The following is a 15,686-nucleotide window of genomic DNA, read 5'->3' as shown; positions in this document are numbered from 1 at the left end:
CGGCCATCACAGACCGGCGCAGGCTCCGCCCCCCTACATATGTCTTTTTGATCACTTGGTATTACACTGACTGGGTTAATCATGTGATATTTTTATAGAGCTGGTCGTTACGGATGCGGTGATACCTAATATGTCAGTTTTTTTGTTTTGTTTTTCAAATTTTTTACAATGTTATATGCCTTTTTATGGGAAAGGGGCATTTTTTTTTTTTTTCACTTGAAACTTGAAACTTTTTTATTTCACTTTTTTATTTTTTATTTTTATCCCACTATGGAACTTCAACATTTCAGGGTCTTATCCCTGTTTCAATGCACTGACAGTTTGTCTATGAGACCCAGCTTGCAAGTACAGGTATTTAGCTCTTATAAGTAAAACAGATGAAAGGTGCTCTTTAACCTGTCTGTTAGATCAGTGGGTGACATATACCCATTTTTGGTGTGAGGTACATCTGCACTGCATACATGACAGGAAAATTATTATAGTTAATCCATCTGTTAGATCGGTGGGTGACATATACCCATTTTTGGTGTGAGGTACAGCTGCACTGCATCCGTGACAGGGAAATTAATATGGTTAATCCGTCTGTTAGATGTTGGTCGGTGACAAATTTATAAAAAAGAAAAATAAATAAATAACCCTCCACCGCTGCTTCCACCATCACCGCCACATCCACCGCCTCCTCAACCTCCTATTCCATTTTGGCCTCCGTCTCCTAGTTCAAGATTAATATTAGAGATGAGCGAATTTGTCAAAAATTCTATTAGGCCAAATTTTCCAAAAAAGCTTGGTTCAATCCAAATTTATTTGTGGCGAATCGTGTTAAAAAAAGACTATTTCCTGGTTGCAGAGAGCCTTTATAGTGGTGTAGAACCATGTGCCTTGCAGTAACATGCATAGGGAGTCTGCTGTGGTAGTGAAATTATACTGTGAGTCAGTATGACAGGCAGTGACTGGCGTCGCTCTTAGAATCACTGCACACTTCATTTATTTGAGCAGTTACGGGGCCAAAACTGACCAAATAACTCAAGTGTGAACTCAGCCTTACACCACTGAATGGAGCATAGTAGGTATAGATTAAATTTTCTTCAGGGAATTTCAGGCTTTTTGAAGAGAAGTGGGGTCCATAGTTCAGTCAGGTCTCCTGTCCCTGTTTATCCCTTCACTACCCCTACCTGCAAGCGGAGCACCCGACCCGAAAGAGGCGACCCCACTTCTCGGTGGGTAAGCCCTCAATGCCCCTCTCTCTAGCTCTGTCAATTGTGCCCAACTTGTTAGTCGGATCCCCAATTCAGATAGAAGTCCCGATGCGTTTCTCCAGTGCCTAGGATATACTGGTTTTTCAAGGGACCTTAGATTAACTAGGCTAAACAGACAATACTGTGCCGAGATCCACTGGCCACCTCAGATGGAAAATGGTGTGCAATATCCCCTATCCCTAGATGCCCTTAAATAACCCCAGACTCATATCCAGGTAGAGAAATAAATGTTTTCCATCCTGGAACGCACGCTCCTAAATGCCACCTGCACTTCCCCAGTCCTCCCTCTGTCCGATATTCACGCCATTTAGAGATCCCCTCCCCATTTATTTCCATTCTATGTGCCTCGGCGTAACACACACTTCAAAAGAGGCGCATCGCAGCCCCAAAACCCATGCGTTCCAGTGTGACACGCCCACCGGAGATAAAATCACAGTCCTGCTCGGCGGAAGCACGTGACGGCTGTGTGCGTTCCAGCCTTACACGCACTAGAGAGACCCAGCATCCGGCCTATTACAATTGCTTCCCAGTTGGAGCAAGTATAAACTACTCAGGTCCTTCTCTCTTTATAGGAGAAATACTATTGCAGATGTGTTCCCAAATGGGATACACATCCATAGAGGAACGGGGGAATGCATTTAAAGGTGGATCAGATATAAGGTGGGAGAGGTGCAAATATAAAAAATAAAATAAAAAATAATAGTGAATGTACAAATCTAAAAGAAAGGAAACACAGTTTGTGAAGGATCTATCAGAGTTTAGAGAACAACGAGCAAAGGCCAACAAAGGCCAAATTATGGCCAACAAATCAAATACTGCAGCGTCATCATCCTCCTCACCTCTGTCTTTTTTGGAGGCAGCAGGGGAAATGCCGGGGTTTCCCTACTATCTACGAAGTGGTATAAATCCTCAAAGGGGGGATGGACGGCAATGAATGAAAACTCCCAGGTGAATAATATCAAAGAGAAAAGGGGAATAAGAACTTCACAGAAACAAGTGATTAATATTTCCAATAGGGTTCTTACTGAGAGTGAATTAAATGTTCTGTCCAGAGGACTGTCTTTGTACCAACCACAATATTTGATTCATTTGTGTGGACAAAGGACATAAACCTCTTTGTATGGAAGTTGAAATGGTATAAATTTTTATAGGAACCATGACCAGGAAGAATGTAAAAAGCTGGGGATCTCTAGGGAAGAACTCAGGGAAATTAGGGTAGTAGAATCCGTGTTAGAGAAGGGTGGAAGGAAGGACAGGGACCCTTCACTCAAATAAAACCAAAGAGTATTAGAATGCCACCTCCTCAGGAGACATCATTGATTGATGCTTTTTCAAAACTAATTAATGAACAATTAGATAAGATCCACATTCAAATAAGGGCTCTTTCACACCTGCGTTATAGTCTTCCGGCATAGAGTTCCGTCGTCGGGGCTCTATGCCGGAAGAATACTGATCAGGATTTTCCTAATACATTCTGAATGGACAGTCCGTCCTTCAGGATGCATCAGGATGTCTTCCGTTCCGGAACGGAACGTTTTTTGGCCGCAGCAAATAGCGCAGCAAGCTGCGCTTTTTGCTCCGGCCAAAAATCCGGAACACTTGCCGCAAGGCCGGATCCGGAATGAATGCCCATTGAAAGGCATTGATCCGGATCCGGCCTTAAGCTAAACGTCGTTTCGGCGCATTGCCGGATGCGACGTTTAGCTTTTTCTCAATGGTTACCATGGACGCTAAAGTCCTGGCAGCCATGGTAAAGTGTAGTGGGGAGCGGGGAGCAGCATACTTACCATCCGTGCGGCTCCCGGGGCGCTCCAGAGTGACGTCAGGGCGCCCCAAGCGCATGGATCACGTGATCGCATGGACACGTCATCCATGCGCATGGGGCGCCCTGACGTCACTCTGGAGCGCCCCGGGAGCCGCACGGACTGTAAGTATGCCGCTCCCCCGCTCCCCACTACTACTATGGCAACCAGGACTTTAATAGCGTCCTGGGTGCCATAGTAACACTGAAAGCATTTTGAAGACGGATCCGTCTTCAAATGCTTTCAGTACACTTGCGTTTTTCCGGATCCGGCGTGTAATTCCGGCAAGTGGAGTACACGCCGGATCCGGACAACGCAAGTGTGAAAGAGGCCTTAGAGATTCTAGGAATAACTTAAGTATAGAAGAACTGGACGCCCTGAGAACCTGGAGAAGGACCAAAAATTGATCTTTAAGCCCTCAGACAAAGGGGGGGAACTTGGTGGTTTTAGATCATGAGGTATATCTAAAGATGTGTCATTCTATATTGAAGCACAGGGACTGCTAAAGATCTTAGCTAAGGAATGATTTTATCAAAATCCTTGACCGACTACTCCTAGAAGGGTTTGAACAGGCACTTCTATCAGGGGGAGAATTAAAATTCATGACACCTGTATGTCCGCAAATACCAACTTTCTATTCACTCCCTAAGAACCATAAGGGTACATCCCTTCTCAAAGGTCGACTGATTTTATCAGGTATAGACTCAATCTCACAGAACACAAGTGTTTATATTGACAAGGTATTACGTCCGCATGTGCTGTCCCTGCCGTCATATATACAGGATACGACAGATCTTCTTAAAAAAATAGATGGGATTCCGGTAGATGACAATGTTAAATTATCATCCATAGATGTAGAAGCCCTATACAGTAGAAGCCCACACAAATGGGGTTTGTTTGCAGTGGAACATTTTTTAAAGACAAGGGGTGTCCAATTCCAACCTCATAATCGATTAATCATGAAACTCCTGGAATTTATATTAACACATAACTATTTCATGTTTGACTCTAAGTTCTACCACCAGCTCAGGGGCACCGACCGCCATCGGTAGCCCTTGTGAGCCAACCTATGCAAATTTGCTACTGGGCTGGTGGGAGGACCAAATAGTCTTCCAGGAGGATAAAATGGATTGGACATCCCTAATCCTGTATTGGGGTAGATATATTAATGACATCTTAATACTATGGAGCGGAACCAAATAAACATTTAAAAACTTTGTAGAATTCCTCAATACGAACAAGATAGGCCTTAGGTTCACATGGGAAATTGATGATAGAAGACTTTCCTTTCTAAATGTTATAATTAAAAAAGAAGAGGGCTGTGTGCAGACCAAGGTTTATCGTAAGCCAACGGCTTCAAACAGTTTCCTTAGGTGGGAGAGTCGTCACCCATTACCATTGAAGAGGGGAATTCCGAAGGGACAGTACATGCGGATAAGAAGAAATTGCTCTTAGGGTCCATTCACACGTCCGCAGTGCTTTGCGGATCCGCAAATTGCAGATCTGCAAAACACCGAGCCGGCACCACAATAGAAATGCCTATTCTTGTCCGCAGCTGCGGACAAGAATAGGACATATTCTATTTTTTTGCGGAGCCGCGGACTGAAGGTTTTGGGCCATGGACCGTAAATGCGGATGCGGACAGCACACTGTGTGCTGTCCGCATCTTTTCCTTCCCCATTGAAAATGAATGGTTCCGCACCCGTTCCGCATAATTGCGGAATGGATCCAGACACAAAGTGCGGACGTCTGAATGGAGCCTTACAATGACGTGCTCTTAAAGCAAGCAAAGGAGTCGGGGTAATGAAGAGGGAAAGATCCGACTGATAGCGACATACTGTATGACAATCAGCATGAAAGGATCATGCAAATCCTACGTAGATACTGGGAGATCCTTCTGATGGACCTGAATATTAGGGAAGTCCTATCCCCATATATCTCTGTAACATTTAGAAAGGGTAGATCCCTAAAAGATCGGCTTGTGCACAGTTTGTATAAGAGACCTAATCCAGCGAACACCTGGCAGGATCGAACACAACTTGGTACATACAGATGTAGTGGATGCATAGCTTGTCCATACATACATACCCTGTTTCCCCAAAAATAAGACAGTGTCTTATATCAATTTTTGCTCCCAAAGATGCGCTAGGTCTTATTTTCAGAGATGTCTTATTTTTCCATGACACAGGGGGATCAGAGGGGGGAATCAAAATGACACAGGGGGATCAGAAGGGGGAATCAAAATGGCACAGGAGAATCAGAGGGGGGGGGGATTACCATTTTAGTACCCCCTTCTTATCCTCCTGTGTCATTTTGATTCCCCCCTCTGATCCCCCTGTGTCATTTTAAGTTATCCCCCTCCCCTGATCCAGCGGACAGTGGATTATTTAGTCTCCCCCCCCCCCCCACCCACACCTCAGTCACCCCTGTGTGTCCGTGCCGGCCAGATTCCACACAATGTGCCCGACTCCTGCCCTGCGCGCCTCACTCGCTGTCTAATTGTGAGTCAGCCAGACTCCGTCAGGGCAGAGCGAGCAGCAGGCGACACCTTGTCCTGGCGGCGGCCAGGGCTCTATGATTTAAAGAGACCTTGCACTGCCTGAACAGCTCTGGCTGAGCTGCGGCCAATCAGTGAGCTGCTCGGCAGCGCCCGCCTCTACGGTCCAGAGGAATCAGACGCCTTACAGTAGCTTCGGGGGCCTTATATTCCGGGGGGGCCTTATTATCGATGAGGTCTTATTTTTGGGAGGATGCCTTATATTAAACCGAGTGGCAAACTGGAAGTAGGTCTTATTTTCGGGGGATGTCTTATTTTCGGGGAAACACGGTAAGTGTGTGCTTTCCCATATCCATTGAGTGCTTTCCCATATCCATCTTAGGAATTTCTTTCAGTGATCTCCTGAAGCAGTGCGGTCCAACCAAAAACGCAATTCTTGTATGTGAACTGTACCCACATCACTATTGGGACCTGCGACGCTGACATCAGAGGCAACATACTAAAGCCTTTTTAATATTTATTTGCTTCACTAATAAATGTTGACATGGAGACATCCTGGATACCACATTTTGGCCATTGAATTAAGAAAAGAACCCTTCTGATGGTGGTGTCTTGACTCCCGACTTGTGTTGCTTCCCTCCACCTCCAGGCACTCCTAATATTGTTATAAAATGACCTATCAATCCTGATCCCATCTGAAAATTATTGACTTCCCCTCTGTATATTAACTGTACATTCATTGAAAATTTTTATTTTATTTTTTATATATTTGCACCTTTCCCACCTTATATCTGATCCACCTTTAAATGCCTTCTCCCATTCCTCTATGGATGTGTATCCCATTTGGGAATACATCTGAAATAGTATTTCTCCTATTGCGGAACGCAGTACCTGGGTAGTTAATACCTGCTCCAACCGGAAAGCAATGGTAATAGGCCGGATGCTGGGACTTTCTAGTGCGTGTCAGGCTGGAACGCACAAGGCCGTCACATGCTTCCGCCGAGCAGGGCAGTGATTCTACCTAAAGTGAGTGTGTCACGCTGGCACGCATGGGTTATGGCGCTCTCCCGGAGGAATGGATGTGTGACAAGCCTCTTTTGAAGTGCGTGTTACGCCGAGGCACATAGGCTGGGAATGAAGGGGGAGGGGATCTCTAAATGGCGTGGGGAAGTGCAGGTGGCATTTAGGAGCGTGCATTCCAGGATAGAACGCATTTATTTATCCACCTGGATATGAGTGTGGGGGTGAGGAGCAATTAGGGTTATTTAAGGGCATCTAGGGATAGGGGATATTGCACACCATTTTCCATCTGAGGTGGCCAGTGGATCTCGGCACAGTATTGTCTGTTTAGCCTAGTTAATCTAAGATCCCTTGAAAAACCAGTATATCCTAGGCACTGGAGAAACGCGCCGGGACGTCTCCACTGCAGGCAGAATTCACAGTGCCCCTTCAGCATACCACATGTGCAGGGCACGGCGGTGTCATGCTGTTCTGCACCTCGTTTGCCTGAGTGAACAGAGTCACACAGGGGAGGCACTGCTCCGTGTCCTTCATCAAGAAATCGAATCCTGGCTTTCTTTGCGACAACTCCCGGCCATGCTAGCAACTTGCTGGCTCAGCCGCTGCCTCAAGGGCAAGCTGCCACCCTCTTCTCTCGATAATGATGAGGCCCCTAATTCTCCCAAGTGCGATCAGCTTTAAAAGGGCTGTAATTTTCTCACTTCACCACACAACAACAAATACTATTTTTTGTGCCACTAATACACGCCAAAAAGGGCTTTAGAGCAAATATATATTTTTTTGCCACTAATACACTCCAAAAAGGGCTGTAATGTTCTCACTTCACCACACAACGGCAAATAATTTTTTTTGTGCCACTAATACACGCCAAAAAGGGCTTTAGAACATATAACTGCACCGCTGAAAGGCAAATATATATTTTTTTGCCACTAATACACTCCAAAAAAGGGCTGTAATTTTCTCACTTCACCACACAATGGCAAATACTTATTTTGTGCCACTAATACAAGCAAAAAAGGGCTTTGGAACGTATAACTGCACCGCTGAACGTCAAATATATATTTTTTTTGCCACTAGTACACGCCAAAAAGAGCTGTAATATTCTCACTTTACCACACAACAGCAAATACTTTTATTGGTGCCACTAATACACGCCAAAAAGGGCTTTAGAACCTACTGTATGACTGCATCGCTGAACGGCAAGTATATATTTTTTGCCACTAATACACGCCAAAAAGGGCTGTCATTTTCTCACTTCACCACATAACGGCAAATTATATTTTTTGTGCCACTAATAAACGTCAAATAGGGCTTTAAAACATATAACCGCACCGCTGAAAAGAAAATAATATATATTTTTTTGCCACTAATAGATGCCAAAAAGGGATTTAGATCATATAACTGCACCGCTGAATGGCAAATATTTTTTTTACCACTAATACATGCCAAAAAGGGTTTTATTTTTCTCACTTCACCACACAACAGCAAATACTTTTTTGTGCCACCAATACACGCCAAAAAGGGCTTTAAAACATATAACTGCACCGCTGAATAGCAAATAGGCCCTTACTTTTTTCCACTTATACACTCCACAAAATGCTTTAGAACATATAACTGCACCGCTGAACAGCAAATAACATATTTTTTTGCCACTAATACAAGCCAAAAAGGGCTTTAAAACATATAACTGCACCGCTGAACAGCAAATAATATATATTTTTGTGCCACTAATACACGCAAAAAAGGGCTGTAATTGTCTCACTTCACCACACAACAGCTAATAAGCCCTTTTTTCCCACTAATACAAGCCAAAAAATGCTTTAGAACATATAACTGCACCGCTGAACGGCAAATAATATATTTTTTTTTGCCACTAATACGCGCCTAAAAGGGCTGTAAATTTCTCACTTCACCACAAAATGGCAAATACTTTTTTTGTGCCACTAATACAAGCCAAAAAACACTTTAGAACATATAACTGCACCGCACAAGGGCAAATAAGACATTGAAATATTTCCTTGTAATAAACCCTGTTAATGGCTGTATCAAACAGCACTTGCACCCCAATAACAAGAACAGTTTGCTGGAATTGCAGTACGCAGCCCTGCAGGGTGAGGCGAATGGTGAGGTCACAGGGGTAGTTACTAACCGAGGGTGGTTATGGTACTCACAGTCTTTTATATACCCTGGGCAGACGTACAGCAGTGATGGAGAGGCTAGCACAGGGGACCTCTGGGGCACTCTCTGTGTATAGGGATCAGGCCTGATGGTAGATGAGGTGCCCTGGATGTTGCAGGTGTTTTTAACGTGTCGGTGGCAAGATCCCTTTAAATTCGTGACGCCAGTGCCGGTAACGGTGGCACACCGATTTATTGGAGTAATAATGGAGGAACACACATTGCAGTGAACCAAAACTTCTGTTTACTGGTACAGTTAGCTATATACAGTCTTTGGTCAAAGTTCCATATGTAAGAAGTAGTAACATGCAGGCTTTACATCAATTGGCAGGCAACAATGTTCTTGCAAGATACTCAGAGGGTTAAACACTTACAGATCAGGCTGCACTTTCCTCAGAATCCTGTCTGCCTTTATCCCAAGGCCCGTTTGCCCTATTGCTGGCTTTATCCTTGGTTAGGGAAATCTTCCTCAGGTATATGTCTCCTTGCTTTAAATAGATCCTTCTGCCCGTCAGCTCTCAGTTTGGCTGGAATCAATTTGGCTCTGCACTGTACTTTGTAGGAACTTACTCTTTCTCAGGAGGCAACTCTTCCCCTGGATGCAACTTCTGAGCTTCTCTTGCTCAGGAACCTCAGGCAGGCTAGACTGCACTCACTACCCTCCTGGACTGTACTGCACTCCCCCTTTCCTGTCTGGGCCTAGCTATATATACTAGGGGTTCCTTAGCTCCCTCTACTGTCTAGGAGGAGGAACTACCCCTAACAGGCCTGATACAGGAGATAACAGGGAAAACATACAAACATCATATAAAATACAATGACCAATAACGTGGCCATATTGACCCTTGTGTAGTGCCCACATTTACCTAATGGCTGAATCCAAGATGGCTGAGGCTATTTATTGGGCTGTGACATCACAGGGCTGGCTGGCTGCTGATTGGCTGCATGCATGGCATTGTGGGTGGTCCCTCGTTCCCAGAGTTCCTTGCATCATGCCCTAACACGTGCAGCAGCCATTTTAGGAAAAACATTTGATTCATTACCACGAAGCATGAGGAAATTCGGATTCAATGCAAATCAAATTTTTAATGAAATTCGGATCTAATTCCACTTCGTCAACTTCGATTCGCTCATCTCTAATTATTATTATTATATATTTTTATTTTCTATTTTATGTTATTTTAAGTCATTTCCCTATCCACATTTGTTTGCTCTTACCCCATTTGTTTCCTTTTGGAACCCTCTAGCCCTTACAATGACTATTTTACAGCCATTTTAGTGCACCAAAGTTCGGGTCCCCATTGACTTCAATGGGGTTCAGGTTTAGGTTTGAGTTCGGATCAAGTTCGGTTCCCAAACCCGAACTTTGACACAAAGTTCATTCGAACCCGGCACACCTGAACTTCCACGGGTCCGCTCATCCCTATTTAGGATCCATTGACACAACCATGTCCGTTTTGCAGATCGCAAACCATGGATCCGCAAAATACGGATCTGCAAAATACCCTTCATGTGTACGCCGCATTTTGATGCGGACCTATTAACTTCAATAGAACATGTCTTTCACGCCGGGGTCGCATAGACCTGGAATCACATAGAGGCGCTTTGGCACATTCACTAACATGTATGCCAGTTTACTGGTTTAAATGACATTATAACCGATATACCTCTCAAAACACGTGAGAGAATCATGTGTGAGCACCAACTCATAGATCCGATAAACAACAACACACATGTACGTACATAACAAGATATTTTATTAGTTCATCACAAAAAAGACAAAACCTTAGACATAAATAGATATGTATAAAATAGCAGCAATAAAGTGGCAGCACTGCGAATCAGCGCCCCACCAAGGTACCAATATGGAACTATCCCCCAAGCACACCTCACCTATTAGCCTGAGTAAGCCGAATGGCTAAAGTGAGAAGATTTCTCATACACAGGCCAGGTGAAAGCGTGGGCTTTCAGATGATGATACAATTGTTGTCATGCTAGCCATGTTGTGAATGTGAATGGATGCCATATGTAGGTATTCCACCCCAACAGCAGCTAAATAGCGTGCAATATACATCCAACACATAAAAAGTCATAACCAGCATGGGCAACACATATAGAAATAAGTAAAGGGGAACCAACCTTGGGACCCTGGTGAGCGCAGCCCTGACGCACGTTTCGCTCAGCTTCTTCAGAAGGGGCGTGCCTATTCAGCCAAACTACTTCACTTATAAATCTTACCACAGCTGAGTGAGTGTCCCAAACACCTATCACACTATGTCTAAAACACCTCCGCCCTTCCACAACTCAGACTATCGGAGCCGTGCCATCGTCACCACGTCATATCCGCTACATCACATCCGCCCCAGACTACGGGCAAGAAGCCCGTCAGGCACGTCACTTCTGCCCATCCTGTAATTTGTTTGGGTTGAACAAGGGCAACAGCTTTGCTCCATTTCTTTGATGGAGCAATCTGGTTGACATTGTATTTTTCTTCCCTCCTTCCCTCTCCTTTTCTTTTCCCCCCTCTCTTCCCCCCCCTCTCCCTTTATGTCGGGTCATACTTACACTTATATCTGGTTTTTATATATTTCCAGTCTGATTTTTCACTTGGTAGTTTGGCACATTGTTTTTCTTTTTTATTCATTATTATTAATTTTTAGTTATTATTTTTCTTTTGCACTGCATGTACACTGAGCACTTTTTCACTATTGCACTTCTGCACTTTATTTTAGGGTATTCACCCATATTACTGTACAATAATAACACATATGCTAAATGGTAAAAGCATGGTGTTATATAACAAGGTTATCACATATTAGGATTGATACTAGGGTTAGGGTATGGTCTAGGAATATGCGGGAGTATAGGTGGGGATGTGATCACGGAGAGAGAAGTATATATATACATATATACTAGACTCCACACCAGGCTGTATGAGTGTGTATGAGTGGTAATGATGTGTGTTAGTGTGATGATGGATGCATCCTGTGGATAAATACAAATATGATAGGTCTGCTGCTGTGTTGGGAGTGCCCGTATATACTTATTAATTATGGAAGTATTTATTTATTACTCACCGCTTGTTGGTCATTGTCTGTCACATGTTTAATGATCAATAATCAGTATTGATATTAAGTGCAATATATATATGATGGAGTTATTATGATTACTGTGTACCTAGGATGGGTTAGGAGGTAGCTGGGGTCTAGCTCCAGCCTATGTAGGTATACACACATCTTCGTATATGGTAACAATTGCATTTTAGGTATAGAATTTCTTTTACTAAGGTGTATAGATGTGCTGGTATACCCTGTTTAGGGACTGAATAATTAGGATTGTACTTTTGATGAAATACAGTATTCCACTGTTTGCGTATTAATTATGGTGTGTTATATGTCAATACTATGTACCCACTATAGGGGCCAACTAATCAATTGTTATCTATTTGTTCCCCCTGTTCACATCTATTGCTGGGAGGATCTGGATTTATTCCATCCCACCCCTCATGGATAAGATTGTTATCTGCTTATTATGTGTCCGGATGGTGGAAACAACACGTGTAGACAGGGTACTAAGGCTGTGTATTGGGGAATGAACCTTGGGTCTGGTGATGGGCGCCATAGGTTATAATAATCTGGTGGATAGTAGCAGTAGTGCATCCTGCCATGCCCGCCACCGAGGTGACGACTGGTGACCCAGTACTGATCAGGATGGACCGTGACGATGTGACGAGGGACGGCTCCAACATACTTGCACGGACCTTTCAAATGACAGGATGGGCAGAAGTGACGTGCCTGTAGTCTGGGGCGGATGTGACGTAGCGGATATGACGTGGTGACGATGGCACGGCTCCGATAGTCTGAGTCGTGGAAGGGCGGAGGTGTTTTAGACATAGTGTGATAGGTGTTTGGGACAATCACTCAGCTGCGGTAAGATTTATAAGTGGAGTAGTTTGGCTGAATAGGCACGCCCCTTCTGAAGAAGCTGAGCGAAACGTGCGTCAGGGGTGCGCTCACCAGGGTCCCAAGGTTGGTTCCCCTTTACTTATTTCTATATGTGTTGCCCAGGTTATGACTTTTTATGTGTTGGATGTATATTGCACGCTATTTAGCTGCTGTTGGGGTGGAATACCCACATATTGCCTATTAGCACTTACTGTGAATCTGCTGCCCATTTGTGTCTACACTCCATAGCTGAAGGACGTTCGATGACATCATAGTCATGTGATCTTTTCAGTAGTGGTAGTGGTGGTAGGACCTGTGATGAGCTCACAGTCATGTGACCAGTGCAGAAAGAGGCAGCACTCAGCAGTGGAGACCTGTGATGCCATGGAATAAATGTAAGTGTCAGAGAAATGCTGTGACTTAATAGGATGGAAGAACTTCCTCCGTCTTTCCTACTAACCTCTACCTTACAATAACCACACCGACACCTTCTTTCTTTGGAGAAAATTGACCATGACGGCCGAACTTTATTATTCATATACAATGATAATAATAACAATAATAACAACAGACACTTTAACACAACCTTCAACGTCATGACCTACTGTACCATAACAAGGATCCTGGGGGGCAACCCAAACAAGCGTCATCTTCCTCAACCGTCTCACCATATACTTCAAGCTTACCCTTGGCCGCACTCACCGACCCAAGAGCACCAAATCCTTGAAGTATCCACGCAACTCCTCCTGTAGGCCTTTTAGCCCAAACAGGAGCCCCATCCTCAGCATTGCCAAACCACATGAGATGCAGGCTCCAACATGTCCCGCATCTCTTAACCATTGTATTGCTCCCCAGGATCCCATATAAATCAGCCCTACATTAACAACCGTCCCAGGAACCCAGCTAAAAAACAAAAGGGGCGGGAGGGTGGGAAACGTACTTGCTCTGACTTCTCACTGCCATAAGCCCCTCCTTTGCCTACCTCTATATACTGCCCGCGAATCTGCTGACCCTCCTCTTCCTCCCTTAAACCAAACCCCTACCATGCTTAACCTTAACCCTTCCCATCCTGAGGTCTTCCCCCTAAGTCAAGCCGCACTCCATTATGGCTGCGCCTCATTCCGTCGCTTTCATGACTTAATAGGATGGAAGAACTTCCTCCGTCTTTCCTACTAACCTCTACCTTACAATAACCACACCGACACCTTCTTTCTTTGGAGAAAATTGACCATGACGGCCGAACTTTATTATTCATATACAATGATAATAATAACAATAATAACAACAGACACTTTAACACAACCTTCAACGTCATGACCTACTGTACCATAACAAGGATCCTGGGGGGCAACCCAAACAAGCGTCATCTTCCTCAACCGTCTCACCATATACTTCAAGCTTACCCTTGGCCGCACTCACCGACCCAAGAGCACCAAATCCTTGAAGTATCCACGCAACTCCTCCTGTAGGCCTTTTAGCCCAAACAGGAGCCCCATCCTCAGCATTGCCAAACCACATGAGATGCAGGCTCCAACATGTCCCGCATCTCTTAACCATTGTATTGCTCCCCAGGATCCCATATAAATCAGCCACAAGAAGACCACAGGTGACACCTCACCTGTGGGCGTCCTGCCACACCCTAAGGGCCGTCTCTAGACCCTCCTGAATGCCCAACGCCCACATGTCTATCCCAACATCATTAAGGTGCACTCCATCCGCTCTCAAGAACTGAGGCGACGCCGCCTCCAATTCCCTATGACGCACCACTATCCCACCTTGCCTGCGCACAAATCGTCCAACCTCCTTATTCAGTTTCGCCCGAGCTTTATTAACTCGCTCCACCGACCTAGCAAACCGCCAGCTACTCCTTGCCACCACCTCCGACCATACCAACAAAACATCCGGAAAATCCGCCAACAGCCGCAACACATCCAGCTTAATATCCCGAATGACATCACGCGATCGACGTACCCCTAAATCATTCCCACCAACGTGCAAAACCAAAATATCCGGAGGCCGATCCAGCCGCACATTCAAATGAAACTCGGGCAAAACCCGCCCCCACATCAACCCCCGCAAACCGATCCACCTAATCTGCAGCTCGTCCGCCGAGAAGCCCAGTTGACGTCCATTCCTCCGGACATCCGCTCGCAAGGCCCCCCAATGAACATACGAGTGCCCGAAAATCCAAGCCAAACAAGGCGCCGACCCTGCAACAAAACAAACACAATTAACCACAACCACCAACCAAACAACTCACATCATACCCGCGCTCGACCCCACACGCCCTGTCACAACAGATGAGGCCGAATATAAGAACGAAAACAGTCAGACTCCCAGCGCCCAATACGCCGAATAACCTCCTCCCCCAGGCCCCACCTGGCCGCCTCAGTCGCAGCCCCAATCCGAAATGAGTGAGAGGCGTACTCCTTTGCAGGGAAACCCGCGACCGCCAAACACTTCCGGAAAACAGCGACAAACTGAAAACGCGACAACCGCGAACCATCCCGATGAATCAACAACGTCCCCAAACCACAGGGCCTAACCGCCAAGAAATCCCGTACGCACCGCACAGGACAAAGCAAAGACCCCACCATCGGTCTCAGCCACAAAACAACCCCTTTACCCTCCTGATCCGTCTTAGACCTGCGAATATAACACCGCAAAACACCATCCACCTCCACCACGTCCTCCCACAACAAACCCCCTTCGCCCCTGCGACTAGCCGCCACCAATTCAGATATGCGAAACGCCCCGAAAAAGGCCAACGTAAACGCCGCCCTAAACAGACACACCTCGAACGCCGACTCACAAACCGACCCCGCCGCCGTCCACAGCATCTGCAACACTGCCAAGGAAACCGGCCTACGGGTGTCCCTCCGCAGCCTACCCCGGCGATAACCCTTCAACGCCTGCCGCACCATAAAACACCGAGACACATCAGCGATGCCCCGCAAACGCAACCAAAATGCCACCGCCGCCACCCTCTT

Source organism: Bufo gargarizans, chromosome 3 (assembly GCF_014858855.1).
Source record: "Bufo gargarizans isolate SCDJY-AF-19 chromosome 3, ASM1485885v1, whole genome shotgun sequence".
NCBI classification, from domain to species: domain Eukaryota; kingdom Metazoa; phylum Chordata; class Amphibia; order Anura; family Bufonidae; genus Bufo; species Bufo gargarizans.
The sequence above is the reverse complement of the archived record's forward strand: the minus strand, read 5'-3'. Positions refer to the sequence as shown.